Genomic DNA, 23,949 nt, shown 5'->3' with positions numbered 1-23,949 from the left:
GGGATGAATGTATGACATTGTTCTACATTCTGTCCATCAACTGTGATTTTTACAATTTTCACCCCGAGTGTGCTGGGTATACTCAGACGTGAGTCCCAGGCTCTCCACACCACTGGAGTCAAGCTATCCAGGCTGAAGAAGGCTGATAGCCAGAAACCGGTCCTTGGATGCTTGATTCCGGTCTGGGAAAGACATGGCTTTGTAGTTCAGACTGGACTGTTCCCATGAGGCACAGGGTCAGAGCTGATTTGCATATAGCCAGTGTCCAACCCAGGGTGGTGTGGAGTGCAAACAAACGATGGATTTAGGCCCAGATCCTTGTACTGGGGTGAATGTATGACATTGTTCTACATTCTGTCCATCAACTGTATTTTTTGCAATTTTCACCCCGAGTGTACTGGGTATACTCAGACGTGCGTCCCAGGCTCTCCACACCACTGGAGTCAAGCTATCCAGGCTGAAGAAGGCTGATAGCCAGAAACCGGTCCTTGGATGCTTGATTCCGGTCTGGGAAAGACATGGCTTGGTAGTTCGGACTGGACTGTTCCCATGAGGCACAGGGTCAGAGCTGATTTGCATATAGCCAGTGTCTAACCCAGGGTGGTGTGGAGTGCAAAAAAACGATGGATTTAGGCCCAGATCCTTGTACTGGGGTGAATGTATGACATTGTTCTACATTCTTTCCATCAACTGTGTTTTTTGCAATTTTCACCCCGAGTGTGCTGGGTATACTCAGACGTGAGTCCCAGGCTCTCCACACCACTGGAGTCAAGCTATCTAGGCTGAAGAAGGCTGATAGCCAGAAACCGGTCCTTGGATGCTTGATTCCGGTCTGGGAAAGACATGGCTTGGTAGTTCGGACTGGACTGTTCCCATGAGGCACAGGGTCAGAGCTGATTTGCATATAGCCAGTGTCTAACCCAGGGTGGTGTGGAGTGCAAAACAACGATGGATTTAGGCCCAGATCCTTGTACTGGGGTGAATGTATGACATTGTTCTACATTCTGTCCATCAACTGTGTTTTTTGCAATTTTCACCCCGAGTGTGCTGGGTATACTCAGACGTGAGTCCCAGGCTCTCCACACCACTGGAGTCAAGCTATCCAGGCTGAAGAAGGCTGATAGCCAGAAACCGGTCCTTGGATGCTTGATTCCGGTCTGGGAAAGACATGGCTTGGTAGTTCGGACTGGACTGTTCCCATGAGGCACAGGGTCAGAGCTGATTTGCATATAGCCAGTGTCTAACCCAGGGTGGTGTGGAGTGCAAAAAAACGATGGATTTAGGCCCAGATCCTTGTACTGGGGTGAATGTATGACATTGTTCTACATTCTGTCCATCAACTGTGTTTTTTGCAATTTTCACCCCGAGTGTGCTGGGTATACTCAGACGTGAGTCCCAGGCTCTCCACACCACTGGAGTCAAGCTATCCAGGCTGAGGAAGGCTGATAGCCAGAAACCGGTCCTTGGATGCTTGATTCCGGTCTGGGAAAGACATGGCTTGGTAGTTCGGACTGGACTGTTCCCATCAGGCACAGGGTCAGAGCTGATTTGCATATAGCCAGTGTCTAACCCAGGGTGGTGTGGAGTGCAAAAAAACGATGGATTTAGGCCCAGATCCTTGTACTGGGGTGAATGTATGACATTGTTCTACATTCTGTCCATCAACTGTGTTTTTTGCAATTTTCACCCCGAGTGTGCTGGGTATACTCAGACGTGAGTCCCAGGCTCTCCACACCACTGGAGTCAAGCTATCTAGGCTGAAGAAGGCTGATAGCCAGAAACCGGTCCTTGGATGCTTGATTCCGGTCTGGGAAAGACATGGCTTGGTAGTTCGGACTGGACTGTTCCCATGAGGCACAGGGTCAGAGCTGATTTGCATATAGCCAGTGTCTAACCCAGGGTGGTGTGGAGTGCAAAAAAACGATGGATTTAGGCCCAGATCCTTGTACTTGGGTGAATGTATGACATTGTTCTACATTCTGTCCATCAACTGTGTTTTTTGCAATTTTCACCCCGAGTGTGCTGGGTATACTCAGACGTGAGTCCCAGGCTCTCCACACCACTGGAGTCAAGCTATCCAGGCTGAAGAAGGCTGATAGCCAGAAACCGGTCCTTGGATGCTTGATTCCGGTCTGGGAAAGACATGGCTTGGTAGTTCGGACTGGACTGTTCCCATGAGGCACAGGGTCAGAGCTGATTTGCATATAGCCAGTGTCTAACCCAGGTTGGTGTGGAGTGCAAAAAAACGATGGATTTACGCCCAGATCCTTGTACTGGGGTGAATGTATGACATTGTTCTACATTCTGTCCATCAACTGTGTTTTTTGCAATTTTCACCCCGAGTGTGCTGGGTATACTCAGACGTGAGTCCCAGGCTCTCCACACCACTGGAGTCAAGCTATCCAGGCTGAAGAAGGCTGATAGCCAGAAACCGGTCCTTGGATGCTTGATTCCGGTCTGGGAAAGACATGGCTTGGTAGTTCGGACTGGACTGTTCCCATGAGGCACAGGGTCAGAGCTGATTTGCATATAGCCAGTGTCTAACCCAGGGTGGTGTGGAGTGCAAAAAAACGATGGATTTAGGCCCAGATCCTTGTACTGGGGTGAATGTATGACATTGTTCTACATTCTGTCCATCAACTGTGTTTTTTGCAATTTTCACCCCGAGTGTGCTGGGTATAATCAGACGTGAGTCCCAGGCTCTCCACACCACTGGAGTCAAGCTATCCAGGCTGAAGAAGGCTGATAGCCACAAACCGGTCCTTGGATGCTTGATTCCCGTCTGGGAAAGACATGGCTTGGTAGTTCGGACTGGACTGTTCCCATGAGGCACAGGGTCAGAGCTGATTTGCATATAGCCAGTGTCTAACCCAGGGTGGTGTGGAGTGCAAAAAAACGATGAATTTAGGCCCAGATCCTTGTAATGGGGTGAATGTATGACATTGTTCTACATTCTGTCCATCAACTGTGTTTTTTGCAATTTTCACACTGGATCCAGTGGCATCTGCATTGCCGGGATGTCTGTAAGCTAATGCTGCAACCTGCATGAGTCTTGAGCAATGTGAATCCATCATTATGGGACACCCTGCAACTGTGTATGTCCCACATGCAGTGGTGATACTATTAACAAGAACCGGTACTCAGTATTTAACTCCTAGTAAGCTGACTAAGTATGAGCGAATCCTTCTCGGTGCAGGGAATTTGACCATTGCCAGGTGCACTGTCCTAAATCCAGCTACACTATTACCTGATTCACATTTTGAGGAAGTGAAAGAGGAAGTCGAGCATGATTGCATCAACCTCACATAATACAGTAGTAAGCCCTGTCCAGACATAAGACAAGAGCCATTGTTAAAATCAGAATATGAGCTCTTTGTAGATGCCTCATGCATGAGACATGAGGAAGGAGGATTGAGTGCTGCTTATGCTGTGTGTACATTGTGGGGTCCAGTTGAAGCATCCTATTTACCTGGAGTCAAGTCTGCACAAATAGCCAAATTAGTTGCATTGACAAGAGCCTGCAAATTTGGAAAAAATTGGAGAGTAACCATATACACTGACAGTCAGTATGGTTATGGGTTTGTGCATGACTTTGGTCAACTCTGGATGCAAAGGGAGTTTCTGACTTCTTCGGGTACTCCTTTTAAGAATGGACATTATGTAAAAGACTTGCTGGAAACAATTCAATAGAAGTGGCTGTGGTCAAGTGTGCTGCTCACAAATCGGGAAATGACAAAGTGACAGCAGGTAACCGATATGCTGACCAACTAGCCCAGCATTGTGCCAAACATAAGATGGCAATAAATACGAAAATCGATGCATGTGGAAACAGCTGCCAACTTATGTTGCTTGAAAGAGTGAAAACATGCTTGAAAGTGAGAGATTTGCAAAATGAGGCAGAAATAAAGGAAAAGGAAGAGTGGGAGAAGATAGGATGTCGAAGAAGGGTTAAGGATGGTGTTATTATTTACCTTGATGGGAGACCTGTGTTACCAGATTGTATGCTTGCTCCTATGGCTAGGATATACCATGGAGATTCACAAATCGGTAGGGATGCAATGATTAGACTGTTTAGACAGAGTTGGTTCAACAAGAGATTCAGGAATGTAGCAGAGAGTCTTTGCCAGAGGTGCATAACCTGCCAACGAATGAACCCCGGTAGAGAGCTGTAGTGTTTCCAGTAAAGATTGGAAAGGCAGAAGGTCCCTTCATACGACTCCAGATTGATTTCATCCAGTTACCCCCTTGCTGAGGGATGAAGTATGTCCTCGTCATTGTCTGCCTGTTTTCAAAATGGGTTGAATCTTGCCGAGGCACTCATTTTAATAATGAAATAATTTGTCTGATCTGTGAAGCATTCCAAATCGAGCGAAGGCTACACTATGCTTACCGCCCAGAGATTTCTGGAGTGGTAGAACAACTGAATGGCACAATCAAGTCACGATTGGGAAAGATATATGAATCTACCCGATTGGAGTGGCCTGATGCTTTACCTCTTGTTCTGATGGGACTCAGAAGCATCCTAAACAGAAACACAGGCTTGAGTCCCCATGAGATACTCATGGGAAGAGCAATGAGGCAAGCATGGGTACCAGGACACAAGCTGATAAATATATCTGATGATTTAGTACTCGAGTACTGCAAAGAACTGGCTGACCAAGTGTGTTCTATCTCTCACCATGTTGGGGAAGACGTTTTTGCCAGACAATCAACTCCAGCACATTACCTGAATCCAGGTGACTGGGTAGTGATAAAAGAACATACTCGAGAATCTCGCCTAGCACCAAGGTGGGGAGAGCCACATCAAGTGATATTGGTTACCACCACAGCTGTGTAGTGCTGGGGAATTCCGAATTGGATCTATACTAGTCACACCAAGAGGGTGACAGAACCTGATGAAGTAGAAGCTGAAGGTTGTGCAGCTGAAGGGTCTCAAGAAGTTGATCCCAAAGTAGTTGATGAAGAGCAACCGAGCACCAGTCAGGATGAATGGATTCCAGTAGTTGACATACCTGCAGAATTTGTGAGAACCAGAAGTCAAACCTATCTAGATAGACAGAGTGATAATGAGGATGAGACAGGAATAGAAGAATGTACTCAGATTACAGAAATCCATGCCAATAGTAATTCTGAGGAGGACCAGAAAAGGAAAGATCGATGTACTCAGATATTTGAAACTCCAGCCAGAACTCCTGAGTCTGAGAAGGGACAGATAGGTATTAGGCGAAAGCTCCGGTAGAAGACAATCAAGAAAACTAAAGACCTTACCAGATAGAGGTAGAAAAACGTTTTCAGGAAGAAGAAGGTGAACAAAGTAAAACTCAAAGTCAAAGTCAAATACAGCAAACTCCTGAACAAGGCCAGATTAGTATCCAGGCAGAAGAAACAAAAATAAGACCTGGATCAAGTCAGATAGAGAGGGATACAGAGGATGACATTGAACCAGATGTGCCACAACTGAATGAAAATAAAAGAGAATCTGAAGAAAGTCAAAGCACAGTGCCAGCTAAAAGACTCAGAAAGGGAGATAAGTGGCTTAGGTTTGTCAAAAGACTAACATATTTCGCCTTAAAACCATAAATGAAGAACCAGAGCAAGTAAATGAAAAATCAAGTCAAGCTGGACCGTCCACCGAGCAACCAAGAAGAAGAAGTCAACGTTTGAAAAGACTGAATAACAACTTCAAAGGACCTGAGTGGACCTACGTCATACATAAAGATTTCGAAAATCTAGAACTGAGTGATGACGAACTGATTGTTGATCAGACTGACGAAGAAGTGAGACCAACTTGAAAAAGATTCACAGGTTAAAGTCTGTGGAAAATTTACAAAGAGGGGATAAATTCTCCTTAGACAGAAATGGCTGATTATGATGTTAATGGAAAACCGAAAAGAAATTCTCTAAGGACATGTTGTAGAGTATGCACATGTATTATATTGATAGTAGTTATAGTATGGTTTTGACTGACATTAGTTATACCCTACTTGATGAGCAAAGATTTGCAGAATAACACTAATATACCTGTACAAGTAGATGCACCTGAGAAGTTAGACACACATACACATGAGAAAGGAGTTAGTCTCAAGCAACCTGGAGTAGATCTAGAAGCACCAGATGAGGTAGATTTACATTATAGAAGAGCTAGAAATAGAACTAATTTGAATGTATTTGCTAATTTGTTAGTACATTGTGTAGAAGCTATGGAAATCAGTGATTGTTATGTGTGCATGAAGTTGCACATCAGTAGCTGAAGGGGTCACCTACCATCATTTACCCCAGAACTATGGTATTTCATGTAGCATTTTAGCTAGTCTGTTTTATAGAACTGGAATATTGCAGTATTATTATTCCAATTTTGATGTCATCTTTTCTGAAGTTCCTTTACATAGAAATTTAAATCGTATTTCTACCACTAGAGATTCTACACACTTCATGGGTGATTATTTTCTAACAGTAGGATCAATAGATATAGCTAAAGCTCACAAAGATAATTTAACATGCACATTACATAAGAAAGAAAAGATGTTTTTAGATTTAGTAGAGAAAAGGAGACAGGATTTCCATAGAAAAGCCTCTGATCAGAAACGAAAGAAATTAAAGAGTTTACCTCTCATGGCAAGACTCAAGCTGCTATGTTGCTGGATTTATAAAAGAAAGGGAAACTCTCTCTCCATAGGGAGAAAACAGATTATTATAACAATATATTCATTGGTTCCAGTGAGTGTGAACATAACTTTAAAGTAATTGGGGGTTGGGGTTTCAAGGATGGAACTGAACCAGTGTTTCCTGGAATTTATTATATTTGCGGAAATAAGGCCTATTTTAAATTGCCCGATCATTGGTATGGAAGTTGCTATTTTGGAATAGTATTCCCAAAGGTATACCATGTAGAGAAATTCACTGGAAGCAATGAAGAAAGTAATGGACTAACACGTAGTAAAAGAGCAACGTTTGCTGAAATTGTAGGTGATATATTTAGTGCAATAATACCTTCAGTGGGAGTGGTTCTGAACACTCAAAGAATTTGCAAATTGTCAACAGTGGTGGATCGCTTATCGACCGACACTGCTAGTGGATTTCTAATGACCAATACTGAACTAGTTGCGGTCAATGGTTTTACAAAATCGACTTGCTCTTGATATATTACTGGAAAAAGAGGGTGGAGTCTGTAGAATGCTGAAGATGTAACATTGTTGCATTCCAGACAAAAGTGTTGACATTGGGAAATATGCAAGAAATATTACACTTTTGAGAGAAGAATTGAAACCACTGGAGGTGACAGTGCATGGAAGAGATTAATTAGTGGTTTCTCTTCAATAGGTAGTTGGTTTTCTAACATAGGAAAGAGTTTTGTGGGTAAAATACTGATGCTATGGTGGGAGTAGCCCTACTGATTTTAGAGATAATAATTTGTTGTAAATTTCGCAAGCATAAAAAGACATATACAGTAAATAAAAAAGGGATGTACGTCGTTACAACACATGCTTTTACAACGCATGCCTTTACGACGCAACTTTTACAACACAAGTCGTTACAACGAATTGCGTTGGGGGCGCTGGATAGTGAATAGTTTAATTTACTATTCCAACTCCAGTCCCCGTGGATAGTAGGGAATGTGATGGATAGTAAATTAAAACTATTCCCTATCCTAGAGCGCCCCCCCAGCGCAAGTTGTTGTAATAACTTGCGTTGTAATGGTTGCGTCGTATAGGTACTGCGTTGTAAAAGTTGCGTTGTAAACGCTGTTCCCCATAAAAAAGGAAAGAAAAGAAACTTCAATAAAATCGAGGTGAAGAATTAAATGGGGATTTATATAGGAAAATGAAAAACTTTCACATGAATAATGAGGAAAAGCCTAAAAGCGTGTTTGAAGAAATAGAGCTGAGTAAATGTTGAAAGTTGGCATCTGTTTCTGTAATTTGTGATGATATAAAATAACATCAAAGAGGGGATTGATGGAGCAAGGTTTCAAGATTCAACCCTCTCGAAATAACACATAATGCACTAATACACACGTTTCATATTACTAATAATGCACCACACGACGTTTCTAGTATCTAGGGGAAGCTTTCCTATGTGTTCTTATTAACAGTAACTCGAGTGATCTAAAATGGCCGTCGCAATGTGGGATCTTTACTGCGCATGAAATCTTTGCTTCTGCGCACTAGAACTAAAGATGGCTGCTCTATGTTTTACATGCTGATCCTTGCACTGCTGCTCATACTAAACCCTGTTCGTTCTGCCTAACCATTACCGCTTTAGTTAAAAATAAAGTAAGGGGAATAGAGTAGAGATAAGTGGTATACGCAGCATTCATTTATTCTTTGTTCTAAAATTGTTTCTCTTTGTTACTAGCTCGTATTTGGGCCTGATGTGTCATTGCTGAACTCCATTTTGAGACTCTCAAAGCGCATGTGCTGAATTCCCTTGAGTCCACAAGCCATGGCATCAAATCCGTGCCAGTGACAGTCTAGCCTGCAATGCACCTGGGTAAATGAACTTTTACCCTCAAAAAGGAAGACAACTTACAAATCTTCATATATATTGTATTTGGTATTGAAACATCCATTTTTGGGTGGAATAAAAGTGCCTGGGAAAATAAAACTATGGGAGGGAACATTAATTTTAATATTTGAATGAAATGACCCCATAACTGGTATGGTGTGATGACCTCTCCTCATTTTTTACCAATCAAATTGAGGGAATACACGAACTTGCAACATTGGGGGGTGCTACACTGCCCTAGAAAATGGTATATGTTTCTATGGGCCCAGGTGAGTATGGTAAAACGAGCAGGTGAGCCCGCGCTCTATCAGAAGCATGGTAAAACCTAAGCACATTTTTATATCTCACTTTGTAATCCAGAGAATAGTTCTTATGGCACTCTCTCTCTCATTTTTTGCACACTCTCCTTTCGAAAGCCAAGGAGGAGAAGAAACGGGGGGATAGAGGCCACACCTGTCCTCTTAACTTTAGGCTTAACTTTATTCCATGCTCGAAAGACTTCCGGGCTACAAGTCTGGCCTGTTGGATAGTGACATAAAATCTCTATCTAAAGGGGATTTGCAAATGATCAGACCACAGAACCTCCTTTGGGGGCCTAACCACTATAGGACCATTTGAAAAAACCATGTCAATAATGTGTCCTGCTAAGGGAGGGGGGAGTGGTACCAACTGAGATAAATCAAATGAACCGGAAAAAGTCTGGTAGAAATAATAAATATTTCTTAGTAAAACTCTCACTCATCAAACATAGTTGATGACATGCTTCATCATAGGGTTTTACCAGGGAGACAAAATGTCTCCCTTGTATGCTACCACGCCTGTGTTACAGCGGAGCAGGTTTCAACAAAAAGTGTGGTGAAGAAGGTGTTCAGAAGTGGAATTAAAAAATGGCAAGCTGTACTCAAGAAATGAATTTAACAAAGAGTCAATTACCATTATTAAAAGCTAGTGATTCGGACATTATTGGCCAGCAATTTGAGTCAAGTATGTTCTTGGTGAATTAAAAGGTCGACATGTTTCTGCTTTCAAAATGCTATATTCCGCAAAGCTTTCATCAGGACCGAAAAAATAAAAAGAAATCCAAAATTCCCAGGTGGTCTACGCACCCAAAGGCGTACCCTAACCCTGGGAATATGTGTGCAAATGATGGTAAACTCACAGTTTTACCCGGTTGTAGGTTTTACTCGGAATTCCTGGCACCTACCTGTTTGATGAGTGAGGGTTTATTATCAGATTTTTCCTGTGCCCATCCCTCATGCAATTTAGCTGCACTTTAAATAACATCTGCAGTTTGTTGTAGAACGTTAATTCGGGTAGATACACCAGGGGTACCGAAATTTATTTTCTGTTTCTAGCGTTTTTTCACTCCTTTGTTGTGTTTTGGTATTTTGATTGGGGAATAGGAGTGTCCTTTATCCCTATCTCTCTTGTTGTTTTTGATATAAGTCAAATGAAGCCATCATATCGGCTAAAGTAGTTACTAACAATTCGTTGGGGTTGTTAAAATTAAAATTAAAATCCCCAAACAGGATAAAATTGGTGAAGTGAAGTGCAAGATGGGCCAGCGCAGAGATTTAATGAAGTCACCAGCATAGCCTGAACTGTCACGGAAAGATACTCAAATGGTGTTAAATGATGTTTTGCGAGCCTACAGAAACATGCCCCACACCACTACTGACAAGTGCCCCGCAACCTTGATGTTGGGCCGGCCGGTGTGCACCAGAATACCCATGGTTGACTGAAATGATGGAGCAGTGTCACAAGACTGTGATCTAGATCGCATAGCTGTCACGGACCGACTCAATAAGGAAAAAATTAAGACTTATGCGGATCGCCGTACCCTCCCTGATTCAAGAAGGCGACTGGGTACTAGTAAAACAAGAACAGCAAAGAAAAACAGACTGTCGTTATCATTAAACTCCACCAGTAGTCACCAACCAAAATGTACTATGATCACTGCGGAATCGGATGAGAAAAGAATCACCCGGAATGTGGCGCACTTTCAGAAATGCAGTCCTCAAGTCAAAGAACTGCTGACTTGTCCTGTCAATAGAGAAATTAGATCTAATGAGACTGAAACCAATGACCAGATGCCGAGAGTGATCTTTGATGGAAGAGAATCTGACGGTCCAGATGTCCATACCCGTCCCCACTGAATCATTAAGAAACCGAGTCGTCTGATTGAAGAACTGTAACTATGTGCCATTTCTTTTTTTTGCTAAATGCTGAAAGAAGTCCGGACTAGCTCATTTTGTTAAGAAAGGGGGAGATGTAATGTGTGCATTATGCTTTGGGCACTAGGACGTCCTCGGTCAGGAGGCCGGATGAGGGAGGGACAGAGGAAGAGGAGGAGCATGCCCGAGAGGAGGCAGTTGTGGTCTGAATTAGGAGAAGAGAGGACGTGAAATAAAGATAGATTGAAACTTGTCTATCTGCGTCTGTGTCCTTTGCAGCTGGGACACTACAGTTAGGGTGTGGAAAGAGATAGAACATTAAGAAAAGTTTACAGCAACCATTTGTTGTTGCCAGTCCCCTAAAAATGTAACATCACCACTATACAGTTTTTTTACATAATTTCAGGTCAGGTGGCTGAGCCCCCTGCCACCCCATCTTTGATCATGTGGTGGCAGCCAGACATAGCATATCTCTAGATCTGTCATGCATGCAGTCCATACATTTCAAAACTTAATTTTGAGCCTCGGAAGGAGGGAGGGAGGGGGAATGCTGCTCAGCTCCTGGGTCTCCCAGTATGTCTGAACAAGAAAACGCATTTTAGCCGAGCCCAGGGAGTACTAGGGGCTTACTTCAGCTCCCTATTACAGCTATTACTGTGAATGTTCAACAACTAACAGCCATGGCCTTGCGTGTGGCTGTTAGCTGTTGAACATTCAATGCAACAGCTGTGAAAAAAAAGGCTTTGGAGCAGCAGGGATTTTAAATTCCTCGAGCTCTGAGAGGACTTTGTTTTTATAATTGGGACAATGTTCTACTAGCATTATAGCCCACAGTAGTGGGCTATACCGGCCATTAAAAGCTGTTGTTTCGGGCCTTTCGTGCTGGAACAGGTCTTTAATGGCCAGTATAGCATGCAACGGCGGGGTATAAGATAAGGCTATATTAAAGTAAACATTTACCTGTTCCATGGAAACATTTCATTTTCCTATAAAAGGTATATCATGATTTTAACGCTCCTCTTAAATGAAATTTGTCAGCCTCTTTTTGTCAGGCTGACTTTATTTTAGAAATTTGTCAAAATGACTGATCACCCATGTTAGTAAACCATCACATGCAAAAGGGAAATACATGAGAAGTGAACCTGTCTGAGACTAATAAATGCCCAGAAGCGTGTATACATCAGCAGTAAATTGCGTTCCATGACCGGAATAAAGTCTGAGACTGATACTGATAAACCTGTAAAGGTATAAAAAGATGATTAAGCAACCAGGAACGTCCCTGTTACCACTAGCCTAAGCTACTGAAGTTATAAAGAGTTAACTTTGTTTGAAAGCCTATTAAAGGCAAAAGCCTTTAGAGTTCATTTGGAGTTTTGTGTGAAAGAGACATTATAAATGGAAACTAAACGAAGTACAGTAAAAAGAAAATGTAAACCTAAACCAAATATAGAATCTGAAATCCAAAAGCCTCAAACTTACCTAGGTGGTCCTAGGACCCTTTCTACCTCCCTCCACAGTCTATGGGTATGCTTTTATGGAGCTCATCACTAGCATTCCATCTGCATGGGTTATCTGGTGAACCTTTAACCCCTTCCCTGCTGCCGTTGGCCGTCACGAACAGTACATTGCTGGTGCTGCGAACGTCCAACGGCCGACGCGGCCCCTCCCACTCCACGGAACCGCCGCACTGCCGCAAAATAACGGCTGCGGCTAAGGTGCTAAGCTAGAATTAAACATCATCAAAAATACATAGGGCCTTATTATGACTTTGGCAGTGTGGGAGCGGGCCACCACTCCAGTGCCCTGCCCCCTCACCGCTAAATCCATAATTAGACTGCCTGCAGGATTCCGACCGGAATCCAGGTGAGGCAGTCCTGCGGTGACTGGCTCTAGGTGGTGCCTGTTTAAAGGTTCATAGTAGAGCCGTAATAGGCACCCCAATGTAAATGCCAATGCAGGTTCCTGCAGGGCGTGGACTGTCAAATCCTTCCCCTGCAGGAACTGTGGGTGCATGCAGACAGGGGGGGGGGGAACACCATGTGCCCCCTGAATGCATCTCCTGGTGCAGAGGCAACAAGGAGCTCTCCTTTGTTTCCTTTCAACCACACTTCTCATGGCGGCCAAAACGCCATGAAAACAGCGGCTGGAAGAAAACTCGTAATATGCTTGGCAAGGCTGCAGCAGCCCTGCCAAGCATATTGCAGCCTCAAGATTGCTGCGACAAAGGCAGGGATCTTGGATCCCTGGCGGTTGCGGTGGGTCCAATGTGGTTCAACCGCCCAGTTGAAATGAGGCGGTCGGACCACTGGTGCGGCGATGCCTGCACTCACACTGTGACTATGGCGGTCCAATGGACCACGGTAGTCTTAATAAGACCCTTAGTCACTGCTGGAATTATGCATATTTGTGTTGGCGCAACCTTAAAGGAGTTCATCAAAATGTGTGGTTCATAGCTATAGTATTGATACATTAGACCATTTGAAGATTTGGATAGAATACATAGAGAGATGATAGGTTTGGGTGGATGGCTGATGTGGAACCATGACAGGAAAATCCATACATTAATCATTTATAATATATAGAAAACTTACTGTAGCAGATTAGAGTAGGGATAGGGTAAATGTGGTTGCTTTTTTGGATGGGGTATTCTTTCAAAGTCATTTTCAATGAAGGGAGCAGAGTTATTAAGCACATTTGTGGTGGAGGAGCAATGCATTGTAGAGCTGCAGTAAATGGATGGATCAGAACCTGGACTGCAAGTAAATGTAGGTGTTGCCAAGATTCTTGTTGGAAGAACGTAAATTGTTATTAGGAACATATCATCACAAACCTTCTGGAAGACAGTTTGAGGAGGACCCTTTTATTAACTTGATGCACAGGGTCAGTAGTTGGCTACATCTCTGTTTTTGGATGACAACCATCGTGTTCCTTGATGTAGAGGTGCATTTGTGGAGATTACAGAGAGTAATTAAAGCAAAAAAATGAAATCACCCAGCGGGATGAAAGATTAAAATTGTCTACTTACCATAAGAGGGAAAGAATTGCCCAGCCTACTGCAAACAAGTGAGGAGAGCAGTGCCTTGACTGTATGCAAGGAAATGAACTAGTGTGTTTCCATTTGTTCAATAATTGAAATCTGGCTGCTGTGGAAGTAGTAGTATGGAATGTTTCCATTTTGATTGAAAGGTTTAAGTGTACTCCAATATTTCTGGATGAGGATATCATGGTCATCGTGTCTGGGGGAAAGGAAGAGGGTAAGAGAGTGAGACTAAGGCAGCAGAGAAAAGGCATAGACTATTTGCATTTAGGATTAATTTAACATCAGTGTGCAAAATTTCCATCTAGTCTCAGAAGGCAGTTGGGAATTTTAAGATCCATATCTGGAGGGAATGAAAGAAGAAAATAAAAGAAATATTAATGTATCGTTTGCATAGAGATGACACGTAAAGCCAATTGAAGTGATGATATTGCAAGGAAACAGGTATTGAGTCAAAAGAGGAAGGGACTAAGAAGTGAGCCTTACAGGACACCAACATTCACGGATATGAAGGCGGAGAATGAAGAACACCAAGAGACTGAGGAAATAAGATGACAACCAGTTTAGGGGCACATGTGTGATCCCAAAGTTTGTTAAGGTGGGTAGCAGAATGAGGTGATTAAACTATTGAATGAACTAGAGAGGTTGTGCAGTATTAAAATAAAAGAGACAGATGCCATAAACTAGGAGACATTTCAGTGAAGTGCAATACTTTGAAAAAATATAGATAGGTGTCAAATAGGTTGTTTGCAGAGAGGGTGGTGTTAAATATTTAAACTAACATTCAAGGATTTTAAAGAGAATTGAAAAAAGACAAATAAGGATGGGGAAGGAAGGGCTGCATGGGGTGTATTTTAATCGGGACAACATCACTGCTTATTTCAAGCAAGTAGGTCAGATACCAAATTTGAAGGACTGGTTAAAGAGATACCTCAAGCAGGAGAGTTGATGAGAGGAAAGGGCCAGTGGTTCGATAATTTTAGGGATCAATGAGGGCTTGGTGCACATCAAGGGTTAGCTGGTTTCAGAATGGGAATTAAATCTATAGGAGCATTTTCTGAGGTGGAGTACTTTGCAGAACGTGTGGGGAGTGTGTACTTCTGTGGATGCAGGGTGAAGGTTTTTGGGATGTAGGGTCCCAACATTTTTCTGATACCTGGGACCTTTGAGGATAATTATGTTGTAAAGTTATACTCAGAGAAGAAGGAATGGCTGACTAGTGTCTGAGTAGGGAAATAGGGAGTGCTGATTTGTGGATGTACGTGTAGATGAATTGTGGTCCTAAGAATAAGAATGTGTCCAACATAAGGATAACTTTGGAGGAGCTATTTATAAGCCTCAAGATGTTCAGTACGTAGGTTTTTCTATTCATGAAGGAGTGCCCACATTTTGGTCTTTTATGCTATAATGCTGATGTTAACAAATAACTGTGGTTCCGGGGCTGATGTGTGAAGCTATAGAGGAGGTATTGTGAGTCAAATGTACCTCTCAATGCATTGCTGAAGAAAGTCAAAGCAGGTAGAATTCAATAGAGGAGTGAGATGATTGTAAGGTAGGTTTAAGATAATAGTATATTTGTGGAGCACTTTCACACAGTGATGGGAATCTTGAGCTCCAGTGCCGAGGACAGATTAGTGGTGGCAGACATGTGAATATTGGTGTGCTCTTTTGCAGCTGAGTTGATAATGGGTGTAGAATGAGTGAGTGTGCTGAAAGAATTAGACCACACATTTTCCAATGAGAATGTGCAGGGGAGGAGTGTGTGTTCTGCAATTAGCATATTGTAGAGGGATTAGAGAATATAAAACATGACATAGTCTGTCATAGAAGGTGTCAAGGTTGCCAGAGGGTCATAGATTGGCATATTGTGGAAATGTAATTGTCCAATAATGATACTGAATAGTCAATTTAAGTTAGAAGCAGGGTAGTTTAAGGCTGGCGTGGGTGTGTCATATTGATTGATTCAGGAGGGGCCAGCACCTTAAAATTTGCCCATGGGAAATGCTGTTGGTGTACCACTGTATTTTAGATTGATTTGTGTTTTGCTGATGGTTATGAAGCGAAATGGAAGGGAGGTGAAATCAAAGTGATCTGCAATGAAAGCATTATCTAGTTTTGTTTGAGACAGATCCTGCATTACAGAGACAGACTAAGATAAGGCAAGGTGCTGTGTTGTTGTCTTTCTAGTCTGTGCTGTGTTAAGTAGGGATGCAGAGAAGAGGTGTGTGGTGATGGATTTGCCTAGAAAATGAAATTGTAGGAAGGGGGCTGTGACGTATGTACTCATGTTGATGGGTGACATAGAGATGCCTCCCAATAACTATATTGCTGAACTCCGGTGAACAGGAGTTTAGCTCCCCACCAAACATAGTATTCAAAATGTAAAAAGGAGAGGCAAACTCAGAAACTGTACAAGAAGCCTAGAATCTGTTGTTGTTGACCATTCTTGCTGCAATCGAGTGGGAAAACATAACTAACCAGATATTTTGCCTGCTAGGTTGCCACGGCTGGACAAGAATGTTTACAGGATATAATTGCCAGTTTCAAAAACTTATGGGGACTTAAAATGAAATACCTGCACTTAGGATACCTGCATAGATTTCCATAATAAATATTTTGAAATTGGCACTATAATGATCCAAGCTAATGGGAAGAACCTCATCACTTTGACTACTGATTTCACTCCCTGATAGCTTACAAAGTTAGAGTAAAGTCTGCTATTCCTCAGTAACATCCCAACTTGCTTTCTAAAATTATTAATTTTAAGAAAAACCCCAAACCTAATAGAGTAGACACCCTTCAAAATCTAATATAATTATTTAAGGCAAATGTGGTCTGAGTAAGGGTCTCTGCTAACTAAGCAATAAACAAGAACATGCCTGTATTGTCAAGTTTTCAATTCAAATAAAAAAAGTCATGATGACCAGGACAATGCCCAAACCTCTGGTAGTCCTCGGTTTTCAATGTACAGTACAAAATACATTCCACTCAACAAGATGAATGACTCAACAGAGAATTCCGTCCAAGGCTAGTGGACAACACATAACAGAGCAGGCTTCACCAATGCCTTCTTAAGGTATGAAGCTGTAAAACATACTTTTGAACTTTGAACGTACCTTCCACACTGCTAATACCTCTGGTGTGGTGTTTAAAGATGTAACATTCACCTCATTTCAACGCCTTACCAAATATTCTTCATCCAGCACAACCTCTTCCTTAATATTGCCACTTTGTTACTGTGAACAAATACAGCACTCCTATCCCAGAGCAAAACCAGCCCTACCTGGACAATCTCCAGGTAGGAAGTATATTCAAATAGGAGACTTCAACTTGGACCCTCAGGGTTTTAATCAAGTAGTCAACACACCAACTGCTTAAGACAGTCACACCTAAGACATAGTGCTTGGAATAGCTCTACCATCAGTACACCACCATCCTGGTCAGGTAATTTGGTAATTACGTTCCCTACAACCCATGCCACCTCTAACACCATGATAACCGCTGTTATCTAGTGACCCACATTCTACTGAATCCAATAAAGAATGCTACTCAAAACATGTTTCACAATACATTCACCAAATAATGGGCCCCACCACTACCAAACACTGGTAAATAAGATTTAATGAAGGTTCTCGATAAAAATGTCTCCATCACACTGGATTTTCTAGCCTGAATTTCGGTAAAGAAATCGAAACCTCACTGACAAGGTAATCAATACAATCTTCAGTCATAACCTGGCACTACAATGAATTGTAAACAAATACATTCCTGGAAGAATGCCAGAGATCATAAAAGCAAACTTCACATGCTGGAATAGTACAGGCCAGTCTGCAAACAAAATAAATCAATTATCTCTTCAAACATTTTTGTCAGATCACAACACCAGAAATCCAACTAAAGTACTCCAAATGACATTACTGATCACCGTGAAGAGCGTCTCTCCAAGACTAATATCAACAAAACATGATTAACCTTTGGGGCCTCCCAAACCGAATCCCTTCCAACCCTATAAACCTAATAGTAATGTCTACATTGTTACTGTAATTCAGGAAATTGAATGAACATCAAGTCCTAGAAATAGAAAGAAAATCAAAACATCCAGCATGCCTGTAGATCTCTAGTCAGCAATGTGAAGATTGCATGGGTATTATGGTCCCAGATATCAGAGTTATATTAGTTCATAAATCAGGGAAGACATTATCCTAAAAACATTAATAACTGTAACAACACCCCCACAACTAAGAAATGTGACAGCTGATAGCAAATTTCTAGTTGACTATTGGTCAATGTCCAACCTTCCATGTCCCAGAAAGATCATAGTAGCTAACTTCAACCAACAAGACCACCATGTTAGACATTAGAGATGACCTTCTTTCATCAGTGAACAATACTCGTTTCCGAAGTTCTCATCTTTCCATTTGGCGAGAGAATTATCGAGTCCGCTGACCCTGGTCCAGAAACCTGCCGCGCCGGGATTCGAACCCTGGTCCCGGGCCGTCCTCTGCTCTCGGGTCTGCCGACTCTAACCAGTGAGCCACACTACTTCGCTCTGTGTTTTTTGGTTGTTGTTTGAATAGATCTTCTCTCTTGGTATTCTGAATTCTGTGTTGAGCTTGTTGTAGTATGTCATCTGGGTATCCTCTTCTTTTGAACCTATTGATCATTTCATTAGTTTTTATTTCCAGTTGTTTTGGTTCTGAGACTACTCTTTTAAGCCTCATCAGTTGGGAATAGGGTAAATGTTTCTTTAATGAAGGAGGATGGTAACTCTCGAATCTTAAGATGTTGTTCCTGTCTGTGCTTTTTCTGAATAGATTAGTTGCAAAGCCCGTAGGCGTGTTTGTGATTTCTACATCCAGAAAATGTATCTTGTCTCTTTTTATTTCCCATGTAAATTGTATCCTCGTATCAATGGTGTTTAACTCCTCTATTTGTTTGGTGAGTGCTGCTTGCGTTCCCTCCCACCCAATGAAGATATCATCTATAAAGCGTACATATAGACGAATATGTTTATTCCAATCCTCTTTCTGTAAGATATGTGCATCCTCAAATTCTTTCATAAACATATTAGCATATGTCGGTGCAGCTGGATTACCCATTGAAGTACCGCTTTTCTGTAGATACCATTCTTCCTGATAGGCAAAGTAGCTGTGCATTAAAGTGAATTCTAGTAATTCCATCAAAAATATTTTCATATTTTGCTCATAGTTGCTCTCCAATAGTGCTTTTTCTACCGCCTCTAGGCCTTGGTTATGTGGTATAGAAGTGTATCATGCTTTGACATCTTCGGTTGCCATAAAGATTTGTTGGTGATCTGAGACTTGAATGTTAGACAACTCAGGGAGCCACTGGCCCATTGTAGGTACCCTCAATGATCTCCAATTTTGCAACACCAAGGATCTGGCTACCGCTATTGCTGGAAACAAAATATTGCTGATATTTTGGCAGCTAACTACCTGTGGGATAAAATCCAAATACGCCAGCAATGTTGAGGTAGGATAACCAAAGACATATAATGACTAATGAACCCAAACACCTCCTTCCAAAAGTGTTGCAGTCTAGGACATGTAAAACATATATGTATCCAGTCTCCTGCCACAGCCCAACTGCATCTAAAACATTGATTAGGAACTGATGGGAACCATTTGTGCAATCTAAGAGGAGGGTAATAGATCAACCATCTAGACAAAAAGAACATTCTTTTAAAGTTGGCCGCCCTCAATGGTTTATTCCCAAACTCACACACTATCTGCTATTCCTGAATATTAACCCGACAATTAGTTTCTTGAGCAATTTGAATGAGCATTACTTCAATTAGCCTCTTGTTCGTGCCCTGTTGCAGTACCCAGGAACCTATTTCCAACATCACCCAGATTCTTCTCAAAGGATGTTTTTAGGATTGTTCTTTCCCTCTCATTAATCAATGTGTAGTTGTTTCTAAGAAAGCATTTTAATTGTCTAAAACTTAACCACAGGTCTCAACTTTGGAATTTGAATTGCGATATAAATGATTCCCATGTTATCAAATGGGTACCGTTATAAAATTCGCCTAGCTTCAAAAAGCCTGGATTGTTGTAGGACTGCAGTCCCACCTTGAGAAAGCTGGAGACCCCATATCTCACAGTCTGGATGAGAGGTGTATGCATGGCATGTTGGAACATTATAGGTTTTATAGACTGCTGAGTATGTGTTACAATTATATTTACAACCTTATACTTAATTGTATTTGTCTTTATGTTACTGTGTAATGCTTGAGGATTGTTGAAAGATACTGTTTATATTATTTAATGTTTTTTAAAATATAAAAAAATAATTTTGTGTAATTCCGATACATTTGTTATTTTTTAAGAGATATTTGTTTATATGTTTTAAATTATATTTAAATTATGTATTTAACTTCATGAATTCATTTTTATTGTTCATTTAAATGTGTGTATGGTATTTGAACCCCTCTATGGACGCACTTTTTCCAGTCCTAGTTAGACTGGAGTTAGAACAATAAATCTAACCCTTCAATGTATGCACTTTCTTAATATTTGCTAGACGGGAGTTAGACTATTATATCTGACCCACCCCACCCAAGTTATGGACTCTTTGTTAGATTGGAGTTAGAATATTAAGACCTCCACCATCCCATATATGAACTTTCCTCACTGTTTCCTAGACTAAAATTAAAATTGTAATTATGATACCCCAAGGCATGCACTTTATTCAATGTTTATTAGACTGGAGCTACAATATTACCCTTCCCCATCCCTGAACCCAAGTGGTCATACCTCCTGTAATGCTTGTTAGACTGGAATTAAGATAGTAAATCTGATCCCCCACCCTATTGTATACACTTTCACCAATGTTTATTAGATTGGAGATATAATAATAACTCTGGCCTACTCTAATGCGTGCACCTTCTCCAATGTTTGTTGTATTGGAGGCATAATAGTAAATGTGGCCTTCTCAGTGTATGCACTTTCACCAATGTTTGTTAGTCTGGAGTTAGAATAGTAACCCTCCCCCCTCCAAAATGTATATATTTCTCTAATATTTGATACACTATAGTCAGAAGAGGACACTTGCCCCAATATATGCATTTTCCCCAATGTTTGTTAGATTGGGTTTAAAATACTCCACCAAATGTAAGCACTTCACCAGTGTTTTTTCGAATGGGGTTAGAATAGTAAATCTGAAACTGACCCCAAAATGTATGCAAGTTCCCAAATGTTTTGAGATTGGAATTAGAATAGTAAACTAAAACCCTTCCAGTGTGTAAGAAATTGGGTTATTGGTTGAAAGAGTGACAGTCCTACTCAAATATTAAAGAAAAATCCGTGTCAGGGCGAACCACAAAAGTCACTAAATAAACCTATGCTCAACCCTCTGATAGCTTGGCAGGACTTCTTTCAGGCCTAACTTAGAGACAATGTGCAAGATATTTATTCAGTACTCAAACAGTATTATAGTGAAAACGCAACAGAAGAAAAATCCCAAACCAATTTAGAAAAAAAGAGTACATTATATTACATAAAACAACACCAAAATGACAAAAATCTAAAAAGTAGACTGGAGTGATGAGTTTTCAAAGTTCTAGGTGAAAATAGCACCAAAAAGCGCAAACCGCTTCTCGCGGTTATCTGTTCATGCTGGACCGGAGTTAAGTCACAAGTTCAGGCTGACCAAAATGGCATGTGGGTTGAAATAGGCAGATTGGTTTGTCATTGGAAGAGTTTGCCTCCTGAGGTCCATGTCCACTCAAGGAGCTGTAGGTGGGAGTTTGTGTTGGTGGGGGACATGAAGAGGTCATTGTCTGCATGAGAAGCTGTTGTGGTGCAAAGAGACAGTCATCGCTGGACCGTCGCATTGGTGGTTGACGTGGACTGTAGCTGCTGATGTGGGCTTATATGGGAGACTTAAAAATCAGGCATTACTGGAAATTTGCATTTTGGACGGTTGTTGTTAGCTGCGAGGAATCTATTCAAAGTCGCGAGGAGCCCAAATCTTTTGGATTTTTATCTGGAGTTCAGGAGTACACTCTGATGCCAGTCAAAGGTCCAGGACCTGGAGGGTACCCCTTGGGGATCAAGACTCACTCCAGCAGAGGTTCACATCAGGGCTCAAGTAGAACCAATTGTTGCTTGTCAGCTGGGAAGTTGCAGGGAAGCCATCTGAAAACTTGTTGTGTATGTGTGGCTTAAACAGGAGGTCAGCCAAATGATGCTTGGGGTCACTTCTTGGGAGCTGAGGTTCAAGGAAACAGGTCCAATCTTCCTTCTTCGGACAGCAGGGCAGTTATTTTCTGAATCCTCCACATGTCAAGGAGTGTTCTGATGAGAGCCCCTGAAGGTGCCACATTTATTCCTAGTGCCATCCTTTATGTGGTGGCCAATAACTGGCCTACTCTCAAACTGGTTCAGGGCAGTTCTGCACCTTCCCCTGAGATTGTCTTCAAATTGTCTAAGGTCTGCTGTCAGGTTCCTTTGTACATGCTGAAGGCAGAGTCATTTGAAGTGTAATCGGGGCTTCACACAACTCCTCCCCCTGCCATCCTGTCAGAAAGACCCGCTTCCTTCATACCCAGACACCTTATGTCCCCATGTCTGGAAGGAATACACAACACATCTAAGAAGAGCCATTCACAGTCATGTGACCTGGGACACTGGCAGAAAGGCATATTTGATTTAGGCAGAACATTTCCAACTTTAAAAAAATGGCACTTTCAGAATATCAACTTAAAATCCATTGCTACAATTAAAGTGGTTTCTAAATTACAACTCAAATGAGGGAAGAAGCATTTCCCTATCTGGTCCCAGAATAAGGTTATCACATATTAAGAATAATAAGGTAACCCAGTGATAGGCTATGGAAAAGATAGTCTTACCACAGTAAAAAACAACATAAGGAGTTTTCTTTCACTGCCAGAACATGTCAAACATAAACACATATCCACAGTTTTTTAAATACCATGCATGCTGCCCTATGAGCCTTTCAGGCCTACCTTAGGGTGACTTATATGCATTACAGTCAACAATTCCTCCATTCTGCTCCTTGGCGACTTTAATTTCTGGCCCTCCGACCCCGCCGAATGTCCGTCTTCAAAGGAATTCTCCGAAACCCTTCATTCCCTCAACTTCATATCCCATGTTCACTCCCCCACCCACACCAAAGGTCATTTGCTTGCCCAGATCTGGTCCCTGAACTGCCCTGTGGAATCACTTTCTATCTCTCCCTGTTCTTGGTCTGATCACCACCTGATTTCATTTCTCCTTCCCATCCACCCCCCAGTAAAGCCCCCCCGGCCCAAAAACACCTGGGTCCGATCATGGGGCCGTGTCAACCTTGAGAATCTCTCCTCCCTTCTTACCGCTTCTCTCCCCTCTCTCCAGGGCCTTACCACCGTCTCCCAGGTTGATGCCATAGATCAGTGGCTCTCCTATGGCCGCGACTCCGTTGCCCCGCTCAAGCGCATCACTTCTAAACGCGACAAGGACGCCAATCGGTGGTTCAATAAAGAGCTTAAGGCCACCAAACTAACAGTACGCCGCGCGGAGCGGGCATGGAGGAGAAACTATTGCCCCACCTTAAAACTGGAATACACCAACATCCTTATTCAGTATGAAAAAGGCATCCTGGAGGCCAAAACATCATATTTCTCCTCCAAAACCCTAGCCGCGGAAAACCAGTCCAAGGAGATATTCACCATCGTCCACAACCTGGCGTTCGCGGACAGAACTACTCTCAAACCGGCCCCCTCTGAACAGCTCTGCCTCTCTCTCAACAATTATTTTATTCACAAAATTGCCACCATTAAGGCTAACATCCTTCCCCTTCCCCCTCTTTTGATGATCCCCAATGTCCCCCCTCCCAGGGCGTACTCACTACCTTTCCCCCTATCACTCGGGAAAGTTTGACCTCCTTGGTGCCCTTGGTCAAATCTGGCTCCCCGCTTGACCCCTGTCCCGCTCACATTCTCCGTCATATCTTTGTCTCTTGCCCTGACCCTCCCCTTCACCTCCTCAACAGCTCCCTTGCTCAAGGCATAGTTCCCAACCCCTTGAAGTCCGCGGTAATTGTGCCCATCTTGAAAAAACCCGGGGCAGATCCTTCTGTCCCTGCCAATTTCCGCCCCATCTCCCTCCTGCCATTTTTGGCCAAGGTGCTCGAGCCGCACGTCACCTGCGCTCTGAGCTCCTTTGTGGAGAAGCATGGAGCTCTTGCCCCCCGCCAAGCTGGCTTCCGCCC

This window comes from Lissotriton vulgaris, chromosome 3_1 (assembly GCF_964263255.1).
Source record: "Lissotriton vulgaris chromosome 3_1, aLisVul1.2, whole genome shotgun sequence".
Taxonomy (NCBI): domain Eukaryota; kingdom Metazoa; phylum Chordata; class Amphibia; order Caudata; family Salamandridae; genus Lissotriton; species Lissotriton vulgaris.
The sequence above is the reverse complement of the archived record's forward strand: the minus strand, read 5'-3'. Positions refer to the sequence as shown.